Source organism: Lissotriton vulgaris, unplaced genomic scaffold (genome assembly GCF_964263255.1).
Source record: "Lissotriton vulgaris unplaced genomic scaffold, aLisVul1.2 SCAFFOLD_403, whole genome shotgun sequence".
Classification (NCBI taxonomy): domain Eukaryota; kingdom Metazoa; phylum Chordata; class Amphibia; order Caudata; family Salamandridae; genus Lissotriton; species Lissotriton vulgaris.
The window spans coordinates 224,397-243,118 of NW_028248553.1; positions in this window are offsets into that span (position 1 = coordinate 224,397).

Sequence of the window (18,722 nt, forward strand, 5' to 3'; positions counted from 1 at the left end):
GACTGCAGTGAGACTGAGCTGCAAAGGAAAACCACGTACAGCGCAACATGGCCGCTGTGCAAAAGTAGAGTGGGCTGATCGGGTACCAGGACGTAATCCGTTTAGCAGGCACTGGCGGGGAGGCGGAGTACTGAAGAGTTAGGACTATGAGCGCCGTGAAGTGAAAAGGCCACTGTCGGATTAGGGCAAACACATTGCACCGGAAGAAGCGGGAGCGTTCAGTGCAGAGACGAAGTGCGCATCACAGTCTGACAAACAAGGTCGGAAGAAGGGACAGTCCACTGAGAAAAGGGTTGGCACCACATACTCTGGGGTAAAATGGAATGGTAGAGTATGGTCCGGAGACTGGTGAATGGGTATGCATAATATGAGGCACTGCCGGTTGGCTGTCGGCACGGGAGGCCGATAAACACGGCAACTGCCTCGTACTTTGTCAACCATGCTCATTTGTAAATATCTATTTCAACAAAGACCTTTCACCCTAAAAACCCAATAATCGTTGGAAGAATATTTGGAACTCTGCTCGAGCTCCTTTTTGGGGGGTTCCAAATATTGCACATGAAGAAACCTTACATACAGCTCTGCACTGAATGATGTGCATAACTAAGTTACTTATTACTGCTCTGTGTCTTAACTTATTCTTAGTAACTTAATAAATACAACCTAACTACCAGAAGACGTGTCCTGCTGCCTACTTAATTCAATGTACAACATTACTCACTAAGAAGACCGTTTTTTAAAATCTAGTTTTGTGAGGATTTCATCATTCTATAATATATAATTAAGATGCACTGATCTGACAAACACAGCATTTCTCTAATTAGGTCTGTCCCTAATTCAAATCAACAATCGGCATTTAAAGCCTCTGCTATCAAAAGTACATACAATGGTAGCCCCCATGTAAAGACTAATTCTTAAATTCCTCTTACAAGGATAATAGTTTAATCAAGTAACATTAATACATCGTCTGCTGTATGGCCTCCCTAAGTATTTGATATGTATTAATTTAATCCTTAAAGACGTTTTACAAAATAGTCATAGGACTTTAAAAAAGTTTCTAGTCAGAAGCGGATTGCTTGTAAGGACAGTCCATGTGTTGCTGTGCAGTCACCGTTCGTGATTATACATGCTCCAACCTTAACTAGCAATCCCCTTTTGCCTGAAACACTTTTGAATTGCTTATGATTTTCAAAAAAAATCTAGAGATACAGAACTATAACTGCTTAGTGATCTATGCATGTTTATACACTTAGACTGGCCAAAAGGACCATTCTCCCATACACGACTTCACATGGGCAGGCACTTACAGAATTCAAACATCTACTACGCTTCTTGTATTGGACACAATTCACAATGCTCATTCTCTGATGCATCTGCACACAATGAAAACTCCTTACCAATCCAACTAAGGACATTACTTGATATCCTGCCAGTCATAAAAGGACTGAAGACCCACCTTTTTAATATTCATGGAATTATGGTTCTCTATGATTAGAATAAGTTCAAGTTCGGTCATTTATAGAGCGCACTACTCACCCAGAGGGTCTCAAGGCGCTTGGGGAACGGGTTCATTATTTGTCGAATAGCCAGGTTTTAAGTTCTTTTCTGAAGGAGATGTGGTTTTGAGTAAGGTGGAGGTGAGTGGGGAGTGAGTTCCAGGTCTTGGTAGCCAGGAAGGAGAAGGATCTGCCACCCATGGTGGATTTTTGGATGCGCAGGACTGCGGCGAGGGCTTGGTTGGACGATCTTAGTTGGCGGGTGGGTGTGTAGAAGGACAGTCGAGTGTTGAGGCATTCGGGTCCTAGATTGTAGAGGGCCTTGTGTGCGTGGGTGAGCAGACAGAACGTAATTCTCTTGTTGACGGGAAGCCAGTGGAGGTCTCTTAGGTGTCCGGTGATGTGATCTTGGCGAGGGATGTCCAATTTGAGTCTCGCTGATGCGTTTTGGATGCGTTGGAGTTTTTTCTGTAATTTTGCTGTGATTCCGGCGTATAGTGTGTTACCATAATCCAGTCGAATCGTGACCAGTGTGTGGGTTACAGTCTTTCTTGTCTCGAGGGGGATCCAGCGGAAGATCTTTTTGAGAATGCGAAGTACGTTGAAGCAGGAGGTTGAGACTGCGTTGACTTGTCTGGACATCGAGAGAGAGGAGTCTAGGATGAAGCCAAGGTTACGTGCGTGGTCTGTGGGTGTGGGTGCTGTGCCCAGAGCGGAAGGCCACCAAGTGTCGTCCCAGGCAGAGGGGGAAGATCCTAGGATGAGCACCTCCGTTTTGTCTGAGTTGAGTTTTAGGCGGCTATGTTTCATCCATTCGGCTACTTCTTTCATGCCTTCGTGAAGATTGGTTTTGGCGGTGTTGGGGTCTTTGGTGAGGGAGAGGATTAACTGGGTGTCGTCGGCGTAAGAGATGATGTTGAGGTTGTGTTGGCGCGCGATGGATGCGAGTGGGCTCATGTAAACGTTGAAGAGGGTGGGACTGAGTGATGATCCTTGTGGTACTCCACAGATGACTTCAGTGGCCTCTGAGTTGAATGGGGGAAGTCGGACTCTTTGAGTTCTCCCGGTGAGGAATGAGATGATCCAGTCCAAGGCTTTTCCTTGTATGCCGATGTTGCTGAGGCTTTGATTAAGGGTGCTGTGGCAGACTGTGTCGAAAGCGGCGGAGAGGTCGAGTAGAATGAGGGCCGCTGTTTCTCCGTTATCCAGTAGTGTTCGGATGTCGTCTGTTGCTGCAATGAGGGCTGTTTCGGTGCTGTGTTTGGCTCGAAATCCGGATTGAGAGGGATCGAGGGAGTTGTTGGATTCAAGGAAGGCGGCGAGCTGGCTGTTGACGGCTTTCTCAATGACTTTGGCGGGGAAAGGGAGGAGGGATATGGGTCGGTAGTTTTTAAGTTCGGAGGGGTCTGCTGTGGGTTTCTTCAAGAGGGCGCTGAGGTTGGCGTGTTTCCAGCTTTCTGGGAAAGTGGCCAAATTGAACGAGCAGTTGATGACATCACGGAGATGGGGTGCGATGATGGAGTCAGCTTTGTTGAAGATGTGGTGGGGGCAGGGGTCGGTTGGCGAGCCAGAGTGGATTGAGTTCATTAGGCAGATGGTGTCTTCAGTGGTGATTGGGTTCCAGGCGCTGAGGATGTTAGTTGGCGGTGTAGGATCTGAGGGGGGTGGGGAGGGTTGATCGCTGGGAGTGTTCTCGAAGCTGTTGTGAATGTCGGCAATTTTGTTGTAGAAGAAGGAGGATAACGCATCGCAGAGGTCTTGGGAGGGAGTGATGTCGTTAGATGCTGCGGTGGTGTTGGTGAATTCTTTGACGATGTTGAAAAGTTCCTTGCTGTTGTGGGCGTTGTTGTCGAGATGATCCTTGAATGCTGATTTCTTGGTGGATCGAATCAGTTGGTGGTGTTTGCGGGTGGCTGCCTTGAGGGTGGCCATGTTGTCGGTGGTTGGGTTTTTTCTCCATGTTTTCTCCAGGGTGCGGCATAGTTTCTTGGATTTTTTAAGGTCATCATAGAACCAGGGAGCCTCTTTGTTGCCTGGTTTGATCTGGTGCTTTCTCAGGGGTGCTAATTCGTCAGCACTGTGGGTGATCCATTGCTTGAGATTGGTGGCTGCTTGGTTCGGGTCCAATGAGAGGGTGGGAGGGTTTTGGTTGAGTGAGGTGATTTTGTTCCAGTTTCTTCGAGGAATAGGTTGTGGGTGGTTGTGGGTCAGGGTGGTATTGTAGCTGAAGTGAACACAGCTATGGTCCGTCCAATGGAGAGCTGTGGTGCGATCGAAGGAAATGTGCTTGCTGGAGGTGAAGATAGGGTCGAGCGTGTGTCCGGCTACATGGGTGGGGGTGTCAACAAGTTTTTTGAGTCCGAGATTGGCCAGGTTGTCCAGAAGGGTGGTGGTGGTGTTGTCGTTTTTATTTTCCAGGTGGAAGTTGAGGTCTCCCAGTAGAATGTAGTTCTCGGAGGCGAGGGCATGTGGGCTGACGAAGTCAGTGATGTCATCTCTGAATTGAGTGCGGGTTCCCGGAGGCCTGTAGATGAGGGTGCCTCTAAGTGTGGTCCTAGGGTTGGTGTGGATCTGAAAGTGGAGATGTTCGGCGGTTGCAAGATTATCGTCGGAGCTGGTCGTGATTTTGATGGTGTTCCTATGGATGATGGCAATGCCTCCTCCTGTTTGTTTGGTGCGGTCTTTACGGATAATCTTGTAAGCGTCCGGTATGGCTATGGCGATGTCGGGTGCTGATGATGTGTTCATCCATGTTTCTGTAAGGAAGGCGATGTCCGGTGACGCAGTGTCGAGTAGGTCCTAGAGTTCAGTTGCGTGTCTGTGGACCAAGCGGGTGTTAAGCAGGATGCACTTCAGGTGGTTAGAATCGGAGCTGTGTTTGGAGTAAGTGGAATTGGTGTGGGTCCTGATGCAGTTGAACTTGCAGGAGAGGCAGGCGAATGGGCCGTGGGTACGTCCTGGGGTGGCTTCGTAGCATTGTGGTGTGCGTCCGGATTTGAGGGCGAGGAGAGTTGCGGAATCATATGTGAGTCTAGTGGGCTGGGTACGGCGGGGACCAGGGGGTCTGGCGCTGGGCGCGGACGGGCGTAGACGGGCGTACCTTTGGCGCGCATGGGGCGCGACCGCTGCGCGTGGACGCTTCTGTCATATGAGGATAGTGGGTGGGGAGGGGCGAGGGAGGGTCAGCTGGGAGGCGGGAGCGAGGCTGAGAGGACGGGGCTCCGGATCACAATAACAACAAGAAGGCCGCAAAAACAAATCGGGAACAGGAAGGGGCACACAGACAAATGGAGGATCTGTAAACACTCTCACAACAAAGCGCAACGAATTTCAAAGCATAAAAGCGAGCCATGCTTGATTAGGATCAAGGCTATGAAAACTAGACAATGAGCCTGCGCATAAGATTCAGCAGTTAAAATGAAGCACTCGATAAAGTTTTTACAAATATAGCGCTATGGCAAGCAATCTTCTATCAGTGTAGCGCTATGGCAAGTAGCAGCTAGCGGACACAATTGCAAAGCGAGAAAGCAGTGAATGCAGCCAATGATACCACAGAGGAGCAGGGAGCACGGGAGCGACCGCTTTTTACTCTTGTAAAGTCACTAGAGCCACTGCCTCGCATTCATCCTATCCTTCACTTTTTGCACGCAGGCTTAGGCACATTGTGTCTACTTAACCGTCAAATATTTTCACACTGTTCTACCAGTCAACAGATAATTTTTTGGTATATGACATTGTACTTGAACATTCTCTGTAAAGGGCACTAATTCTGTTAAGTATAGCGGCGCAAAAAAAAATACACCGTTGTAATCTGCAGATTCAGATGCCCTCTGTACTTCCACTACACACAAACCACTTTCTCCCTTTGGTAGCCCAGGTAGCGAGTATAGCATAATTTCTGGAAATTTAACAAGCCCACTGGCATTTGGTAAGTCTCAATACAATGAATCTTTAATTGGGAGGGGGATCAATCAATCAATCAATCATGACATTTATAAAGCGCGCTACTCACCCGGAGGGGTTTCAAGGTGCTGGGGGAGACGGGTACTTTACTGCTCGAAAAGCTAGGTCTTGAGTTTCTTCCTGAAGGAGAGATGGTCCTGGGTTAGCCGGAGGTGGATGGGGATTGAGTTCCATGTCTTGACTGCCAGGTAGAAGGAACTTCCTCCAGTGGTGGCTCTGCGGATGCGTGGAATGGCGGCGAGGGCGAGGCTGGTTGATCGTAGCTGGCGGGTGGGAGTGTAGAAGGTCAGGCGGTTGTTGAGGTACTTGGGGCCCAGGTCGTGGAGGGCTTTGTGTGCGTGGGTGAGGAGTCTGAACGTGATCCTCTTGCTGACGGGGAGCCAGTGTAGGTCTCTGAGGTGGCCGGAGATGTGGCTGTGTCGGGGGATGTCCAGGATCATTCGTGCGGAGGCGATCTGGATGCGTTGGAGTCTTTTCTGAAGTTTGGCTGTGGTTCGGGCGTAGAGGGTGTTTCCGTAGTCCAGTCGGCTATTGATGAGTGCCTGGGTGACCGTCTTCCTGGTTTCGGTGGGGATCCACCGGAAGATCTTACGGAGCATGCGCAGGGTGTTGAAGCACGATGATGAGACGGCGTTGACTTGTCTGGTCATCAAGAGGGAGGAGTCCAGGATGAAACCCAGGTTCCGTGCGTGGTCCGTTGGCTTGGGAGTGGTGCCCAGGGCAGGGGGCCACCAGGAGTCGTCCCAGGCGGAGGGCGATGATCCCAGGATGAGGACTTCCGTTTTGTCTGACTTCAGTTTCAGGCGGCTGTTCTTCATCCACTCGGCGAAGTCTTTTATCCCTTCGTGTAGGCTGGTTCTGGTGGTGGCGGGGTCGTTAGTGAGGGAGAGGATCAGCTGGGTGTCGTCGGTGTAGGAGATGATGTTGAGGTTGTGTTGGCGTGCGATGGCTGCGAGGGGGCTCATGTAGACGTTAAAGAGGTTTGGGCTGAGTGATGATCCTTGTGGTACGCCGCAGATGACTTCGGTGGCCTCGGATCTGAATGGGGGGAGGCGGACTCTCTGGGTTCTTCCGGTGAGGAACAGGATGATCCACTCCAGTGCCCTGTCTTGGATTCCGATGTTGCTGAGGCGCTGCACTAGGGTGTTGTGACAGACAGTGTTGAAAGCTGCGGAGAGGTCTAGGAGGATGAGGGCCGCTGTTTCCCCGTTGTCGAGCAGGGATCAGATGTCGTCCGTGGCTGCGATGAGGGCGGTCTCGGTGCTGTGGTTGGCTCAGAAACCGGACTGCGAGTGGTCGAGGGATCCGTTCATCTCGAGGAAGGCGGTAAGCTGTCTGACGGTCTTCTCGATGACTTTGGCGGGAAAAGGGAGGAGCGAGATGGGGCGGAAGTTTTTGAGGTCGGTGGGGTCTGCTGTTGGTTTCTTCAGGAGGGCGCTGAGCTCGGCGTGCTTCCAGCACTCCGGGAAGGTGGCGGTGTTGAAGGAGGTGTTGATGATGTCCCGGAGTTGGGGTGCGATGATGGAATCTGCCTTGTTGAAGACGTGGTGGGGGCAGGGGTCGGTTGGTGATCCGGAGTGGATGGTGTTCATCGTGCGTGTGGTGTCTTCGGTGCTGACTGGGGTCCAGGCGCAGATAGTGGTGGTGGGGGACGTTGGTTCAGAGGTTGGGTGCGTGGTCTGTGTGCCGAAGCTGTTGTGTATGTCGGCGATCTTGCTGTGGAAGAACGAGGCGAGTGAGTCGCAGAGGTCTTGCGAGGGAGTGATGTCGATGTTTCCGGCGCTGGGGTTGGAGAGCTCTTTGACGATGCTGAAGAGTTCCTTGCTGTTGTGGGCGTTGTTGTTCAGTCGTTCTTTGAATGCTGTCTTGGTGGTGCGGATCAGCTGGTGGTGTTTGCGGGTGGCGTGCTTGAGGGCAGTCATGTTGTCTGTGGTCTGCTTGTTGCGCCAGGCTTTCTCGAGGGTGCGGCAGTTCTTCTTGGAGTTCTTAAGTTAGTCGGTGAACCAAGAGGCTTTCTTGCTGCCGGGTCTGCTGGGAGGGGTCTTCAGTGGTGCGAGGTCGTCTGCGCAGTTGTTGATCCACTGTGTGAGGTTGCTGGCTGCTTCGTTGGGGTCCGTTGTGCTGGCGGGCGGGTTCTGGCTGAGGGAGGTAGTGAGCTGGTCGGCGGTGATCTTGTTCCAGCTCCTGCAAGGGGCCTGTTGCAAGTGGTGGTGGGTCGTGGTCCTTCGGAAGCTGAAGTGGACGCAGCTGTGGTCAGTCCGGTGCAGTGGCTGAAGGAGATATATTTGCTGGAGGAGAAGACTGGGTCAAGCGTGTGGCCGGCGTAGTGGGTGGGGGTGTTCACCAGTTGCTTGAGTCCGAGGTTGGCGAGGTTGTCCAGCAGGGTAGTGGTGTTGCTGTCGTTGTTGTTCTCCAGGTGGAAGTTGAGGTCCCCTAGGAGGATGTAGTCAGAGGAGGCGAGGGCGTGCGGGCTGATGAAGTCTGCAATGTTTTCGCTTAATTGTGTGCGTGGTCCCGGGGGTCTGTAGATGAGGGTGCCTCTGAGGGTCGTCTTGGGGTCGGTGTGTATCTGGAAGTGGAGGTGTTCAGCAGCGGTGAGGGTGTTGTCAGAGTTGGTCGTGATGCGGATGGTGTTCTTGTGTACGATCGCGATGCCTCCTCCAGTCTGGTTGACGCGGTCCCTCCGGGTGACCTTGTATCCGTCCGGGATGGCGATGGCGATGTCGGGCGCTGAGGAGGCGTTCATCCAGGTTTCCGCGAGGAAGGCGACGTCTGGTGATGTTGTGTCGAGCAGGTTCCAGAGTTCCACGCGTGTCTGTGGATGGAGCGGGTGTTGAGCAGGATGCACTTGAGGTGGTTGCTGCTGGTGATCGGCTTGGCGGGTGCGGTGCGGGTCCGGAGGCAGGTGAATCGGCAGGGGAAGGGTCCATGGGTGCGTTTCGGGGTGGCTTGGTAGCAGGCGGGGTACCGGCCGTTGTTGAGTGCGAGGAGGGTTGCGTCGTAGGTCCGTCGTGTTGTCTGGCGTCGGCGGGGACAGGGGTCCTGGCGCTGGGCGCGGACGGGCACAGACGGGCTTGCCTTTGGCGCACAATCGGCGCGCCCGCTGCGCGTCCTCGCGGTCTCCATTTAAGGCGAAGTGGGAGGGAGGAGCAGCTGGGAGGCGGGAGCTGGGAGGAAACGGAAGAAAAGGGGGCGGGGCAGCGATATCACGGCGGCGGGGAGCGGGGGTTACACCAGGGGAGGCAAAGAACCTAGACACAGAGGTACAATATAACAAAAAAAAAAACAGCAGGGTAAACAGCAAACAGCAAGACAATTCACAGGGAAAAACGGCAGATCGGCACAATGGGCAGCAGCGAGGGGGCACACACAGCTGGAGGGCCGTACGGCGCGGGGGTGTCCTGAGGACAGGTCACACTCACCTGCGCGCACGGTCTCCAGGGATCAGCCCTCTTCTTGATAATCAGTGTCATGAGGTTCATTAAGTCCAAGTGGAGCAAAAAACAGGGTGGATCCCCTGCTGGTAGTAATTTCAGGGAAGAGGTACCGGATTAACATATGCCTGTGTGACCACCCGTTGTGCTTCTGCAATGTCATAGCACAACATGGGCCTCAATTGGGCCAACGTCTGTTATGGGGAAGAAATCACAGTTATTACCAGACTGTCGATCTGCACTGGTAGAGTCTGAATTAGTGCAGCTATAGAAGTAACCAGCGTGGACCTTGGTGCTAAGACAGACGTACCAGTCAGTAAGGGCTTGGTAATGGGTGCCATGGGCACAGAAGCTGTGGTGGGATGGCGCCACTGGGGAAAGTTTACCTGGAGACCCTGTCAGCTATGACGGGACCTACGGGGTGCCAGAAGCACACCAAAGATTTTCTGCTTATCCTCCTTGAAGGCCGCTTCTTGTTACAGTCTCTGGCAGCTAAGGAAACTCGCAGCTGAAGCCCTGTCCAGACACAGGATCGGTTCAGATTAAGGAGTGCCTTCTTTATTTGACATTAATTCACCTTTACGCTAAACTTCACATATGGAAATGAGTCCCACTTGACTTTCTTGTGTTGATACGTAGACTTGAATTTACTGAAAGACTTTGACCAATGAGTCCAATTCTTGCTTGGAGGCCCTAAAACTGCAACCAGGCCAGCAACCTGTAGCAGAACACAAGTTTTGAGAGTGACCTCTTGTGTTCGGCAACATCAATTCACCTTCCGGTTCCTAATTATTTTGGGTGCGTGAAGGCACACTTGTCACACAACTAAAGAGTTGTGCCTGGACCCAAAGCACCGCAGAGCTATTTTGTGTGGGTCAGTGACAGATATCTGCTTTGTGCATTCTCTTTTTTTTTAAGTCTTTATTAAACCGGTGCTCAGCATACCAATGCAATTGTATAAATATGTCATGATCAATACTGACAGGGTAGAATTACATATGAATAGTTAATATGGAGAATTGGACAATCAGGAAAGTCATCATTCCGTAATGCAGTCCCGCCTCTTACCCTCAGACCTGTGAGGAGATGGTCTCCTGTAGTTATTCAATTAAATGCTTTAAAGATTGAAACAGGTCTAAGAGCTGTGAATGGTCGTACTGTCTCCGATGCCCAGGGAGCAAATACATACAATAGAGTACTGTGCGAGAGCAGGATTGACTATATAATGGTGGACAGGAGAGCTTGGAAGTCAGTGGTAGATATGGTCATTATACCATCTATGGAGAGTGACCATAACCCCTTGTCCCTTATTTTGGTGGACCCGTGGCAGAGAAATGAACATACCTCTTCAAATAGTGGGGAGCTAATATCTAAGCAAATCATACCCTCCAACTGTAATAGATTTCTTAAGTGGCCTAAGTTCTGTATGGATGAACCTAGATTGAATGCACTGAATGGAATCCTCGTTGAGCAGTCATTAAGGCTATCTGGAGTATGCAATGAGGCGGCTGGGTCTGCAGAGGTAGAAGCCATTTACACTGTTACTATGGATCAGATTGGCAAGCTGTTCATGTTTCCGGGTAAAAAGAGCTTGACACAAATCAAACCAGTCCAGAAATGGTTTAATAGTAACTGCAGAAGAACGAAAAATAACTTAATTACTGCAATTAAATCTCGCAATCCAGCATCTGTCCGGCTGGCCAGACTGCATTACAGACAAGCTATAACAATTGCCAAAAGGGAGTGGGAAGAATCCCACTGGGAAAGCCTTAAAGATGCTAGTGAAACTAAGAATGGTAGTTTATTCTGGGCACTTGTCAGAAATTCGAATGGCTGTGATTCGAATCAAATTCCTGTGGAGGGGAGCGCCCTACGGCCTGTGCTGAGGCTCCGTACCTGTTGACCTTCGTGGGACCTGGATAACAGCCGACTCCTTGCCTCTGTGGGGCTCGTAGACTGAGTGGAACTGTGCCTCTTTGCACCGGCAGGGCTGCGAGCAGCTTGGCAGGGACTCAATTAACCAGGAGTCCCTGCTCGTAACAGCTGAGGCCGCTCTCGCTGCCGGTCACGCCCCCTGCCCTGATAAAAATCTGCCCTGACTCCTTGCCTGTGGGAAACTCTGTGGAGGGGAGCGCCCTACGGACTGTGCTGAGGCTCCGTACCTGTTGACCTTCGTGGGACCTGGATAACAGCCGACTCCTTGCCGGACCCGCTGCGCGGGTCCCGCTTCGTCCCCTGCCTCTGTGGGGCTCGTAGACTGAGTGGAACTGTGCCTCTTTGCACCGGCAGGGCTGCGAGCAGCTTGGCAGGGACTCAATTGACCAGGAGTCCCTGCTCGTAACAGCTGAGGCCACTCTCCCTGCCGGTCACGCCCCCTGCCCTGATAAAAATCTGCCCTGACTCCTTGCCTGCGGGAAACTCTGTGGAGGGGAGCGCCCTACGGATTGTGCTGAGGCTCTGTACCTGTTGACCATCGTGGGACCTGGATAACAGCCGACTCCTTGCCGGACCCGCTGCGCGGGTCCCGCTTCGTCCCCTGCCTCTGTGGGGCTCGTAGACTGAGTGGAACTGTGCCTCTTTGCACCGGCAGGGCTGCGAGCAGCTTGGCAGGGACTCAATTGACCAGGAGTCCCTGCTCGTAACAGCTGAGGCCGCTCTCCCTGCCGGTCACGCCCCCTGCCCTGATAAAAATCTGCCCTGACTCCTTGCCTGCGGGAAACTCTGTGGAGGGGAGCGCCCTACGGACTGTGCTGAGGCTCCGTACCTGTTGACCTTCGTTGGACCTGGATAACAGCCGACTCCTTGCCTCTGTGGGGCTCGTAGACTGAGTGGAACTGTGCCTCTTTGCACCGGCAGGGCTGCGAGCAGCTTGGCAGGGACTCAATTGACCAGGAGTCCCTGCTCGTAACAGCTGAGGCCGCTCTCCCTGCCGGTCACGCCCCCTGCCCTGATAAAAATCTGCCCTGACTCCTTGCCTGCGGGAAACTCTGTGGAGGGGAGCGCCCTACGGACTGTGCTGAGGCTCCGTACCTGTTGACCTTTGTGGGACTTCGTGGGACCTGGATAACAGCCGACTCCTTGCCGGATCCGCTGCGCGGGTCCCGCTTCGTCCCCTGCCTCTGTGGGGCTCGTAGACTGAGTGGAACTGTGCCTCTTTGCACCGGCAGGGCTGCGAGCAGCTTGGCAGGGACTCAATTGACCAGGAGTCCCTGCTCGTAACAGCTGAGGCCGCTCTCCCTGCCGGTCACGCCCCCTGCCCTAGCTCTACTTAATTGGTTGGGGAGACCGCTGCGCAGTAGCGCGCGGGAGCGCCCGGGGCTAAGCCCGGGCAAAGGGCGGGCCCTCAAAGGCCGGATAAGGACGTGACGGGCCGTCTCCCTTTCGGCTGACACAATAAAGGTATATTTGCCATAAGGTAAAGACCTCTTCTATTTGTTCCGTTCCGTTTCTACATTTTCGGCTTTCTGCATACCCCACGGCCCTATAGCCCATTCCCACCATGACCTCCAAGGGGGACCATACAACCGGTGAAGCTAGCGCTGGGCAAACATATTCTTTGCTAGATGAATTAAATCTTCTATGCAAAACCAAGTATACCACACTGGAAACTCCACCCATGACCAAAAGTGCTAGTACACCCTCAGACATGGCTACTCCTTTAGATCCCCTCACATTACTAACTTTTTCCGCAACCCGACCATGCCAAGTACTGAACTCCCTCAGGTTGCATCCGCGAAACGGAAACTTAACGATGTTAACCATGGTGGAAATAACCCCCTAATTGAAAACGGTCCCGTACCTCATCCTTTGCTAATTCCCCAACGATCCCACCAAATGCTGAGTCTCCCCAAGTAAAAACACGCCCCCCCCCTTTCTCATTTACTACCCCTTATTGAACAAATGGTTAGCGCTATGATAGCCCCACTGTTAGAAAAAATTACCATTTTAGGGGATAGGCTTTCTGGGATAGAGAAAGCCATTAAATTAAATTCGCTGGTTGATAAATGTAGTGACGCTTCTAATCGCCCTAAGACACCTCCTACCCGCTTAAATTTAAAACCACCTGTGCAGGAAAAAATTTGTCAACTACAATTTGCTGGCCCTGGTGCTCCAGGTCAACAAACAGTTAAATACCCTGCAAAAGCTCCTCTTTCCCATCCGACCGCACCCAGAGTAGGCCTAAATAAAGCTAATTCTATCCACTTACCCCCGGAAGCGGCCCCATACGTGTGCATCCTTGCCGGTGTACCTGTCCTTCCACCTGGCAAAATTGAGAGACAACATGACCTGCTTCATAAAACTAAATTTTGGCTGTCAAAACATAGGCCACTGCCCCGTAATTTATACGGAGCAATTAGGAGCATTAGAAGGGTGTGCTGGTTGGGCTCTCTTCCCAAAGATGTTGCTGGGGACCTGGTACTTGTGCGATTTAGAGATCGAACTATTGTCCCTTATTTGAAAACCTGGCCGCCCCAAGTAAGAGATGGCCCAATATCATTATGGGATTTACATGATTTCTACCCTATAAACCCGTGTTTCCCTCCCTGAATATCTGGAATGAATTCAAGTTATTAATTATGAACTCTTTCGATATTGCCTTAACCCAGGATTGGGAAAGAATTTTTATGTCTGGGACTCTATTTTACTGTACTTTGGTCTCTTAAAATGTATTTTAATATTTGGTTTTTAATTTGTATCTATTGTAAACTTTTATGGTTTTTTATTTCAAGAACCGAATAAAGTATTTTGATTTGATTTTGAATCAAATTCCCAATCATATCACAGACAGTGATTGGTTTGAACACTTTAGTAAACTCTATGGTGGTAATGCACTGTCAGGAGCCCCAGGGCATTTGAGCGGTGCACTGGATGATGGTTCTCGGCAGGCTGCTCCCATTAGAGATGAAAAAAAAGAGGTTCTGACGGCAATAGATAAAATTGTATCTGCTAAAGCCCCTGGGCAGGACGGTGTGCCGGTTGACCTTTTTAAAGCTAACCCTGATGGTTGGGCCGTTTATTTCACAAATCTGACAAATGCACTATTAGCAGGTTCACCTGTCCCCAATTCATGGAAGGCGGCTGAGGTGGTCCCTATCTACAAGAAGGGCCATAGGGAGGATCCCCTCCAACTATCGCCCAATTAGTCTTATAGACGCTGGGCAGAAATTGGTTGGTAGGGTCCTCCTGGAGAGAATCCTCTCCTGGGCAGAGGAGAACAACATCATCTCACACTTTCATGCAGGTTTCAGGGCATGCACAGGCATGGTTGATCAAATTGGTTGGTAGGGTCCTCCTGGAGAGAATCCTCTCCTGGGCAGAGGAGAACAACATCATCTCACACTTTCATGCAGGTTTCAGGGCATGCACAGGCACGGTTGATCAAGCTTTTAGGCTAGGCGGTCTTTATTTGGCATTTATTGATTTAAAGACCGCCTTTGACTTGGTTCCCCGTGAACACCTTTGGTTGATATTGGAGGAGATGGGAATTCCTCTACCAATTCTAAATCTTCTGGCACGCATGCATGATGGAACCTATACCCGCATTAGATGGGGATCTCAAGAGCAGAAAACTGACAGAATACCTGTGAATCGAGGGGTACGTCAGGGCTGCGTGTTAGCCCCAACACTCTTCACGCTATTTGTGAATGTGGTGGTGTCCGTTCTGCTCGAAATAAATGCTGATGCCCCAGTCTTGGCGGGTGACAAAGTGCCCACCCTCCTTTTTGCTGACGACACGCTGTTGGTTTAAAAAAATCCTGTGGGTCTGCAAAGGCTGCTGGATCGTTTCTGTCTGTTTTGTGAGCGGAGGGGCCTGGTCATAAATACCTCAAAAACCAAACTCCTTTATTTTAACCCAAGTAAGGCTTCCAGATCCACCCTCTCCTTAGATGGGGTGTCACTGGAACGCGTAAACGAATTTGATTACCTGGGTATTAGAATCTCACATAATTTAAAGTGGCAACCTCACATAGATAAAATGGTATTAAATCACAAAAGGGTAGTCGGAGCATTAGGGCGAGAACTTCGCACATCCATCTCTAAGCCCATCGCTCCTGCCTTGGATATTTATGCTGCAAAAGCTGTAGGCTGCGCCCTTTATGGCGCAGAGCTGTGGGGCTTTGCTTGTGTTGACGCCCTGACCACCTCTGAGAACAAGTTTTCTAGGGAGCTGACATCGCTACCAAGGGGTACCCCCATCAAACCATTACTGAGTGATTTGGGTCGCCATTCCATTAAGGATTTAGCCAGGTTACGTCCTCTTCTATACTGGGCCAGGTTATGGCGGACCCCCGAGCTCTCAAAGTATTTAGATGGCTTGAAAGAAGTTATGAACCTTTTTGGTGCTCACAAAATTAGCTGGATTCGCACTATAAAGAAACTCTTGCTTGAATCTGGCCTGCCAACCGATTGGGAGTCTGAGGTTTCTCTATCCAAGGATGAAACTAAACGAGCCTACTGGAAATGGGTTGATGAAAAAGAATTAAGGGACCCAAACCAAGGCAGGCTGACTGAGGCGTTCATGCAGCATAAACTAAAGCCTCGTTTGGAGCCTTACTTGGATTTCATTAAGAAACCAAGAGACAGATCCCTTTTTATCCAGTTTAGGTTGGGAAACCTCCCCCTCCGTGATTATACGTGTAAGTGGAAGCCCCCGCATCAAACCTCACCTGACTGCCCAATCTGTGAAGGTGTTACTGAAAATATCCCTCATGTCTTCTTTGTATGCCCAGCCTATGTAAAACCCAGACAGAAATGGCTAAAACCAGTGTGTTTACTGCTTGGAACCAGGGATCATTCCTGGGCACTCAGAATACTTAAGGCTGACAGTAGTACAACCTTAGTGTGTGGGGTGGCCAAATTTCTGAGCTGGGCTTGGTTGATTAGATCGAAGGCTACTAGATTACCTTAGTATTAGCTGGAATATTTTTAAAAATATAACTCCCAAAGCAGCTAATGTTTAATATGTTCTTAAACTATTTATTGAAATATGAATGGTTTTATTGTAATGTACTTTTTTAAAAATGTAATGTATATGAACTGTGGTTTTATATTTCTAAGTGCGTTTATGATATTTTGTATATCGAAATAAAGCTTTGATGATGATGATTATGCAGTACATATTAGTTTCACTTACATGCAATTCTATTGACCTCTGGACAACCCCCCGCCACAGGCCCCATACCTGTTTTGATAAATCACCTTTTCGGTCAGTTTCCCGATCCCAATCCGCGACATCAAAATCCTTAACACTGGCCATGACTCGTGTGATCTCCCTCTAATATGTCAGAATTTTGGGGCAGGCCCAAAACACGAAACAAGCATTTGCAATGCAATAGGTCTTGCATTTCTGAAAGTTAGACCTATTGGTGTTGTAAATGGTAATGGTTTTTATTAGTTTTAGGTCTCACAGGCCTAGCGTTACAGTGTGTATGCGCTGCTCGCTCTGCGAGGTATATTGTAATCAAGGAGATTTCTAATGTGGAGTTTAAGCCCCACCCATCATTCTTATTGGCTGGCGTCATCATTATGTTAAACTTTGGCGTGTGGTTGAAAATGAGGCTTCTTACCTACCTGTCTCCTTTTGGGGCCGCCCTTCCGGTCTGAATCTTTAATTTGGAGTGCGGCGCCCGCTCTAGTGACACTGCGCTCTGTTTATTTATTTTTACGCCTTATTTGCATTGTTAGGTGTTGAGACACAGGACAGTTGGAGACTTGCGTGTTTAGAGGTGGGAAGTACACTATGTGCACGCTTCTCCACATCCTTAGTCTCCTTAAGCTTCTGCGCCAACTTGCGCCGACAGCAAGCTGTGAATAGCGCATGTTTTAAGGCCCAAATGTACAAATGACTGTGGTTCCAGAGGGGGGAGGAGGGGGTGGGTTGCCTCCTACCATCCTCCTCTGAGGGCTGGCCGAGGCGGGGACGAGAGGAGGAGGCTCACTTCCAGGGGGTGGGGTCTAGTAGCACTGTGGGGACACTCGGGACAACTGAAGCAGGGCTGAACTGCTGGGGCAGCGGTAAAGCGGAGTCGTGGGTGCACAGAAGAGTCTCACACGCACACACAGTGCAAACCCCAGAGGGTCCTATCCGTTCCTCTGCTCCTGAAGCTTGTGCCGCCGGTGGCACATTTCTGTGGAAGACCTAGTGCCAACACTCTCCATCAGTAGCAGAATGTGGCCAGAGGACTTGTTTTAATGTTCAAAACAGGTCCATGACGGCTGCAAAGCACCGAGATTGGTAACACAACTCCACTTAACCAGCTGGCCTGATCTCTGTGGGCCTTTCACACCTATTGGTATGCTTAAGTTCATTAAAAAAGTCAAAACAACAAATCCTGCTCACGCTAGACACATTATTATTCACTGCAGGTATGTACTTCTGTTCCTCCTAGTATTCACCTATTACAAGTCAAGACAATGGCATTGTCAATCATTCTGAGGTCAAGGTCACGTGCTTACCCTGGTTGACCCTAGAGAGGCAGTGCAGCAGGAATCTTTCATACTTCAGGATGAATTAGTCTGTGCCTAAACACGTTGCAGAGGTGGAAACTTGCATATGCTTGGGCAATAAGTTTGTTTACAATCTTTATTTCGATCACTATGGATCATAAAAGGTTACAACAAAAGTTTAAAACAGTTAAAAAAGAAAAAGAATCAGATTGTAATTTTAAGAAATAAAAGGAACCATAAAAGTTAGCAGTTAATAAACATTCAAAAGAATATTATAAAATGAACAATTAGAAAATGTAAGTTAAAAAATATCAAGCAATGCTTTTAACCGTATTTAACTTGATACAGCGATTACGAATGTGCCACACAACTGTTAAAAACTTCGCCACAGCAAACACAATAGGGGGGGATAGGTCAGTCTTTAATATTCTGTAGGCTGGGAGATATAATCTGAACCCAAGGTTTTTCAAGAGTGGGACAAGCCAATATTTTCTTGGGCTTTGATAGGCTTTGCAAAAAAACAGAATGTGGAGATCATTCTCCCAAGGGTGTCGACAAGCTGGGCACTGTGTGGGAGACTTGGACCTGTCCCAGCGATCCGTGAAGGCCCCAAGAGGCAGTGAGCCATAACGCCACTGCATAAAAAGTTTCCTTGTCAGGACGGGACTAATTCCATCGAGGACCGGCTCGGGGAAATATAGGTCCTTAGACATGGTGAACAGGTTGGTTAATGACCCTTCACGTGTACTCTCAATAGAGACAAGTAACTTTTGCTCATAGTACTCTCTCGACTGGAGTTTCCGAGGGGTCCTGCCACAAGCGTTACCCGGGTCCTGCCATAATTCCGGCCTTCCTAGAGACTCACATGTTAGCCTGATGTATCTCAGCCAGGGTATCTGGGAGGCGTTTGGTAGGTGTAGGATCTCTGTGAGCTCATTCCTGTAGCTCGATAAGTCTGGTGAGCTCCAGATTCTGCGCCAATAGGTTAAGGGTTTCAGTCCCAAATCTTCAGTAATAGGTCTAAGACCCAGGTCTAGTCTTAACGGAAGGAGGGGGGTGCCAGATGGTAAAGCTGTCAACTGCCTTATAAAATTGTTCTCAGTGATCTGGAGTTTCTTCGCAGTAGCATGGCCCCACAATTCTCTGCCGTAAATAACGGCCCCTCTTGCCTGCATTTTATAAATGTGGATAAGGGGACCAAATGGTTTAAAAGTAGACCCGCTTGCCATCCTACAGATCCCACCCGTTAGCTGTGTTAGTTTCATGGTGGCCCTGGTACAATGAGAATCCCAGGTCAGATTTTGGTTAATGGTTAGGCCCAGATATTCAAAGGTGAGGACCCTCTCTAGTCTCAACAATCCTATGGTAGGGTTTGAACGAG